Source organism: Odocoileus virginianus, chromosome 29, assembly GCF_023699985.2.
Source record: "Odocoileus virginianus isolate 20LAN1187 ecotype Illinois chromosome 29, Ovbor_1.2, whole genome shotgun sequence".
NCBI classification, from domain to species: Eukaryota; Metazoa; Chordata; class Mammalia; order Artiodactyla; family Cervidae; genus Odocoileus; species Odocoileus virginianus.
This window is the reverse complement of record NC_069702.1, coordinates 30,480,672-30,487,612: the sequence shown is the minus strand read 5'-3', so window position 1 is coordinate 30,487,612 and position 6,941 is coordinate 30,480,672.

The following is a 6,941-nucleotide window of genomic DNA, read 5'->3' as shown; positions in this document are numbered from 1 at the left end:
TCAAGTGAAAAAGTTAAAATTATTCCCTTTAAAATCAAATATAAGAATACCCTAGAATTCACACTTCTAGTTAATGCATTTGTGTGTACATGCCAAGTCACTTCAGTATAGTCTGACTCTTTGTGACCCTATGGACCATGGTCTTAGCTATGTGTCTCTGTCCCTTGGATTCTCCAGGGAAAAATACTGGTTCAATTCAGTTAAGTTCAGTTGCTCAGTCATGTGCGACTCTTTACGACCCCATACTGCAGTAGGCCAGGCTTCACTATCCATCACCAACACCCAGAGTTTGTTCAAACTCATGTCCATTGAGTACAATGATGCCCTCCAACCATCTCATCTGCTGTCACCCCCTTCTCTTACTTTCAATATTTCTCAGCATTGGGGTCTTTTCCAGTGAGTCAGTTTTTCCCATCAAGTGGCCAAAGTACTGGAATTTCAGCTTCAGCATCAGTCCTTCCTATGAGTATTCAGGACTGATTTTCTTTAGGATGGACAGTTTGGATCTCCTTGCAGTCCAAGGGACTCTCAAGAGTCTTCATCACTACAGTTCAATAGCATCAATTCTTCAGCACACAGCTTTCTTTGAAGTCCAACTCTCACATCCAAACATCACTACTGGAAAAGCCATAGCTTTATCTATATGGACCTTTGTTGGCAAAGTAAACTATGCTTTTTAATATGCTATTTAGTTTGGTCATAGCTTTTCTTCCAAGGGGCAAGCATCTTTTAATTTCATGGCTGCAGACACCAGCTGCAGTGATTTTGGAGCCCAAGAAAATCTTCACCAGGCCAAGTCTGTCACTGTTTCCATTGTTTCCTATCTATTTGCCATGAAGTGATGGGATTTGATGCCAAGATCTTTGTTTTTTGAATGTTGAGTTTTAAGCCAGCTTTCTCATTCTCCTCTTTCACCTTCATCAGGAGACTCTTTGGTTCCTTTTTGCTTTCTGTATTAAGGGTGGTGTCATCTGCATATCTGAGGTTATTGATATTTCTCCCAGCAATCTTGATTCCAGCTTGTTTTCACCAGCCAGGTATTTCACATGATGTACTCAGCATATAAGTTAAATAAGCAAGGTGACAATATACAGCCTTGATGTACTGCTTTCCAAATTTGGAACCAGTCCATTGTTCCATATCTGGTTCTAACTATTGCTTCTTGACCTGCATACAGATTTCTCAGGATGCTGTAAGGTAGTCTGATATTTCCATCTCTTGAAGAATTTTTCACAGTTTTTTGTGATCCATATAGTCAAAGGCTTTAGTGTAGTAAATAAAGCAGAAGTAGGTGTTTTTCTGGAACTCTCTTGGTATTTCTATGATCCAATGATCATAAAAATAAATACTGAAGTAGGTAGTCATTGGCTTCTCCAGTGGATCTTTGCAACCTGGGGTTGAACCCAGGCCTCCTGCATTACAGGTGGATTTTTTGCTGTCTGAGCTACCAGGGAAGCCTGAGCTATATTTCTGGGCATGTAGTGTAGTTACTTTCTTATGACAAAATAACAAGGTACACATTATACATTCCTTGTTACCCTGTCACAACAAAAGTTCATCTAGTCAAAGCCATGGTTTTTCCATTGGTCATATATGAATGTGATAGTTGAACTATAAAGAAAGCTGAGGGCCAAAGAAATGACGCTTTTGAACAGTTGTATTGAACAAGACTCTTGAGAATTACTTGAATTGCAAGGAAATCAAAACCAGTCCATCCTAAAGGAAATCAGTCCTGAATATTCTTTGGAAGGACTGATGCTGAAACTGAAGCTCCAATACTTTGGCCACCTGATGCGAAGAACAGACTCATTGGAAAAGACCCTGATGCTGGGAAAGATTAAAGGTGGGAAGAGAAGGGGGCAGCAGAGGATGAGATAGTTGGATGGCACCACCAACTCTATGGACATGAATTTGAGTAAGCTCTGGGAGTTAGTGATGGACAGGGAAACCTGGCCTGCTGCAGTCCATGGGATCACAAAGAACCGGACATAACTGAGCAACGGAACTGAAATGAATTCTCAATATACGTGTGGGTTTATTTCTGGCCTGTCAATTCTGTCCCACTGATTTATGTGTCTGTTTTTCAGTCAATTCCATGCTGTCTTGATTACCATAGCTTTGTAGTACAGTTTGAAATCAGGGAGCATGGTACCTACAGTGTATTGCGTTCTTCATCTACAGATTTTTCTCTTTGATTTTTCTTTAGGATTTAAATCTTCGTGGTAAAATATTCTTTCTGTTAATTAATTCATTACTTTTATTGCTGAGATCACTGAATTGCCTTTCTGAGTTTTCTTGTAGCTTGAATTTCTTCATGATCACTATTTTGAATTCTCTATCAGATCATGATATTCCCTGCTTAACGATTGGTTTCTGGAGAACTGCCATTTTCTTTTTTCATACTGTGTTACTGTGGATCTTCATAGCGCTTGAAAAGTCATTCCTTTGCTGGCCCTACAGAAGTAGTGAATGTCTTTTTTCTTTAGGTAATTTTTTTTTTAACTTGATTGTAATGATTCAATGAATTGGAAATTAGTTGTTCTATTGTTTTCCAGTAGGTGGCATGATAGCACAAAAATTTTGTTTTTTCTTGCATGTGTTCCCTTTAGTTATATTTGACAGTAGGCACTTTTCACCCTCCACTAACTCTGTCAGAGAAGAAAATCTATGACCAGCTAGACAGCATATTAAAAAGCAGAGACATTAGTTTGCCAACAAAGATCCATCTAGTCAAAGCTATGGTTTTTCCAGTAGTCATGTATGGATGTGAGAGTTGGACTCTAAAGAAAGCTGAGTGCCAAAGAATTGATGCTTTTGAACTGTGATGTTGGAGAAGACTCTTGAGAGTCCCTTGGGGTGCAAGGAGATCAAACCAGCCCATCCTAAAGGAAATCAGTCCTGACAGTCATTGGAAGGCCTGATGCTGAAGTTCCAATACTTTGGCCACCTGATGCAAACAACTAACTCATTAGAAAAGACCCTGATGCTGGGAAAGATTGAAGGCAGAGGATGAGATGGTTGGATGGCATCACTGACTCAATGGACATGAGTTTGAGCAAGCTCCGAGTGTTGATGATGGACAGGGAAGCCTGGCGTGCTGTAATCCATGGAGTTGCAAAGCGTCGGACATGATTGAGCAACTGAACTGAAGTGAACTCTGTCAGAGGTGTTGCCTGGTGCTGGCCCTGTCACCACTTTGGAGTCCGTGGTGCCCTGCTCTTGTTTCTGTCACTGACTTTGCGGCCTGTGGCTCCAGGAGAGTGGGTGCTCTGCCTCTTCTGCCAATTTCTGACTCACGCACAGGCTTGGTCTCCACAGGGGGTGGGGGAAGATGGGGCAAAGTGGGGATCACATGTGCCTCTCTGTAAGCGTTTGGTCTTTATCATCAGAGCTGGACATCAAACATAATTCTGTTTTGTAGAACACCTAGTCCTTCACTGTCATGGTGGCAACTGACACAAATCTCTCCTACAACTACAGGATTGCTGAATATGGAGAAAGAAGGGCCACAGATGGGAACAGGCGCCTATGAAGTGGTTCACAAAACCTGAACACCCTCCCAGTAACACAGGAGTGGAGGTCACTGCCTAGAGCCAGCGAAGGACACAGAGTTCTTCAGAAAGGCAAAGGTTAGTTTATGTAAATATTTTTAGGGTTTAGTCTATGATTCAAAGTTCAGCTCACCTACTTCTCAGATACTGTATAGCCAGTGCATGGCATTGTGCTCATTTTTTTGTTTTTTCTTTTCATGTTCAAGTTCACATCAGTGAAGTCAAAAGGCTATAAATTTGATGAGTGGTGGGTTATATATCTAAGTGTGCTATCCATTGAGTATGTGCATAGTCATTGTAATATCTTGACTTAAAGAAATGGATAGGTAATTTCCTTCTCATCTTTGCAACATTGAGACTTCCTATACTTCACCCTTTTATTTGTGATAACTGAATTCTGAGAGACTCAAAGTCCAAGCATTAATTATAGGCCGGTGGTCAGGCAGAGGGCAAGTCCACATAGAGCTTACATGACTTGCATGATTTTGTCCTACTAGTATTTATTCATCCCAGCTTATCTCAAAGATTGTACAAATAATTTGTTGTTCAAACACTCAGTTGTGTCCAACTCTTTGTGACTCCACGGACTGCAGCATGCTAGGCTTCCCTGTCCTTCACTATCTCCCGGAGTTTTCTCAAATTTGCATCCATTGAGTCAGTGATGCCAACCAACCATCTCATCTTCTGTCTTTCCCTTCTCCTCCAGCCCTCAGTCTTTCCCAGCATCAGGGTCTTTTTCAATGAGTCGATTTTTCACATCAAATGGCCAAAGTATTAGAAGTTCAGTGTCAGTCCTTCCAGTGAATATTCGGGGTTCATTTTCTTAGGATTGACTGGTTTGATCTCCTTGCTGTCCAAGGGACTCTCAAGAAGCTTCTCCAACACCACAGTTTAAAAGCATCAATTCTTTGGCACTCAGCTTTCTTTAGTGTCTAACTCTCATACCTTTTTGGCTGCACTATGAGGCATAGGGGAACTTAGGTTCCCTGACTAGGTATTGAACCCAGGACCTCTACAGTAGAAGCAGAGTGTTCTAACCACTGGACCACCAGGGAATTCATATCTTTACATGACTACTGGAAAGACCATAGATTTGACTATCTATATAGACCTTTGTCAGCAAAGTGATGTTTCTGCTTTTTTAATATGCTCTCTAGGTTGGTCAAAGCTTTTCTTCTAAGGAGCAAGCATCTTTTAATTTCATGGTTGCAGTTAACTTTAGCAGCGATTTTGGAACCCCCAAAAAATAAAGCCTACCACTGTTTCCACTGTTTCCCCATCTATTTGCCATGAAGTGATGGAACAGGGTACCATGATCTTCATTTTTTGAACGTTAAGCTTTGAGCCACCTTTTTCACTCACCTCTTTCACAAACATAAAGAGATTCCTTAGTCCCCCTTCACTTTCTGCCATAAGGATGATGTCATCTGCATATCTGAGGTTATTGATATTTCTCCCAGCAATCTTGATTCCAGCTTGTGCTTCATCCATCCCGGCATTTCACATGAGGTACTCTGCATATAAGTTAAATAAGCAGGTGGACAATATACAGCCTTGGTGTACTCTTTTCCCAATTTTGAACCTGTCCATTGTTCCATATCTGGTTCTGACTGTTGCTTCTTGACAGGCATACAGGTTTCTCAGGAGGCAGATCAGGTGGTCTGGTATGCCCATCTCTTTAAGAATTTTTCACATGTTGTTGTGAACCACTCAGTCAACAGTTTTAACATGGTCAATGAAGCAAAAGTAGATGCTTTTATGGAACTCTTATGCTGTCTCCAAGATCCAAGAAATGTTGGCAATTTCATTTCTGGTTCCTCTGCCTTTTCTAAATCCAGCTTGAACATTGGAATTCTCAGTTCATGTACTGTTGAAGCCTAACTTAAAGCATTTGGAGCATTATCTTGCTAGTATATGAAATGAGTGCATTTGTGAGGGCAGTTTGAACATTCTTTGACATTGCCTTTCTCTGGGATTGGGATGGAAACTGAAAGGATTTTTATCCTTTCAGTGTCCTGTGGCCACTGCTGAGTTTTCCATATTTCTTGGCATATTGAGTACAGCACTTTTACAGCATCATCTTTTAGGATTTGAAATAGATCAGCTGGAATCTACCATCTCCACTAGAATTGTTCTTAGTAATGCTTCCAAAGGCCCTCTTGACTTCACACTTCAAGATGTCTGGCTCTAGGTGAGTGACTACACCATCGTGCTTCTCCAGGTCATTAAGATCATTCTTGTACAGTTTTTCCTCTGTATTCTTGCCACAGGTTCTTAACATCTTCTGCCTCTGGTAGGTCCATACTTTTCCTATCTTTTATTGTACCCATCGTTGCAAGAAATGTTCCCTTGGTAACTAATTTTCTAGAAGAGATGCCTAGTCTATCCCATTCTATTGTTCTCCTCTATTTCTTTGGATTGTTTACTTAAGATGACTTTCTTATCTCTCCTTGCTATTCTTTGGAACACTGCATTCAGTTCAGTTTAGTTCAATTCAGTCACTCAGTCATGGTCTGACTCGTTGAGACACCATGAACCGCAGGACGCCAGGCCTCCCTGTCCATCGCCAACTCTTGGAGTCCACCCAAACCAATGTCCGTTGAGTCGGTGATGCCATCCAACCATCTCATTCTCTGTCATCCGCTTCTCCTCCTGCCTTTAATCTTTCACAGCATCAGGGTCTTTTCAAATGAGTTAGCTCTTTACATCAGGTGGCCAACTTCAATATCAGTCCCTCTAATGAACACCCAGGACTGATCTCCTTTAGGATGGACTGGCTGGATCTCTTTGCAGTCCAAGGGACTCTCAAAAGTCTTCTCCAACACCACAGTTCAAAAGCATCAATTCTTCTGTGCTCAACTTTCTTCACAGTCCAACTCTGACATCCATACATGACCACTGGAAAAACCATAGCTTTGACTAGACTGACCTTTGTTGACCAAATAATGTCTCTGCTTTTTAATATGCTGTCTAGGTTGGTTATAACTTTCCTTCCAAGGAGTAAGCATCTTTTAATTTCATGGCTGCAATCACCATCTGCAGTGATTTTGGAGCCCCCCAAAATAAAGTCAGCCACTGTTTCCATTGTCTCCCCATCTATTTGCCATGAAATGATGGGACCGGATGCCATGATCTTAGTTTTCTGAATGTTGAGTTTTAAGCCAACTTTTTCACTCTCTTCTTTCACTTTCATCAAGAGGCTCTTTAGTTCTTCTTCACTTTCTGCCATAAGGATGGTGTCATCTGCATATCTGAGGTTATTGATATTTCTCCTGGTGATCTTGATTCCAGCTCGTGCTTCCTCCAGCCCAGCATTTCTCATGATGTGTTCTGCATAGAAGTTAAATAAGCAGGGTGACAATATACAGCCTTGACGTACTCTTTTTCCTG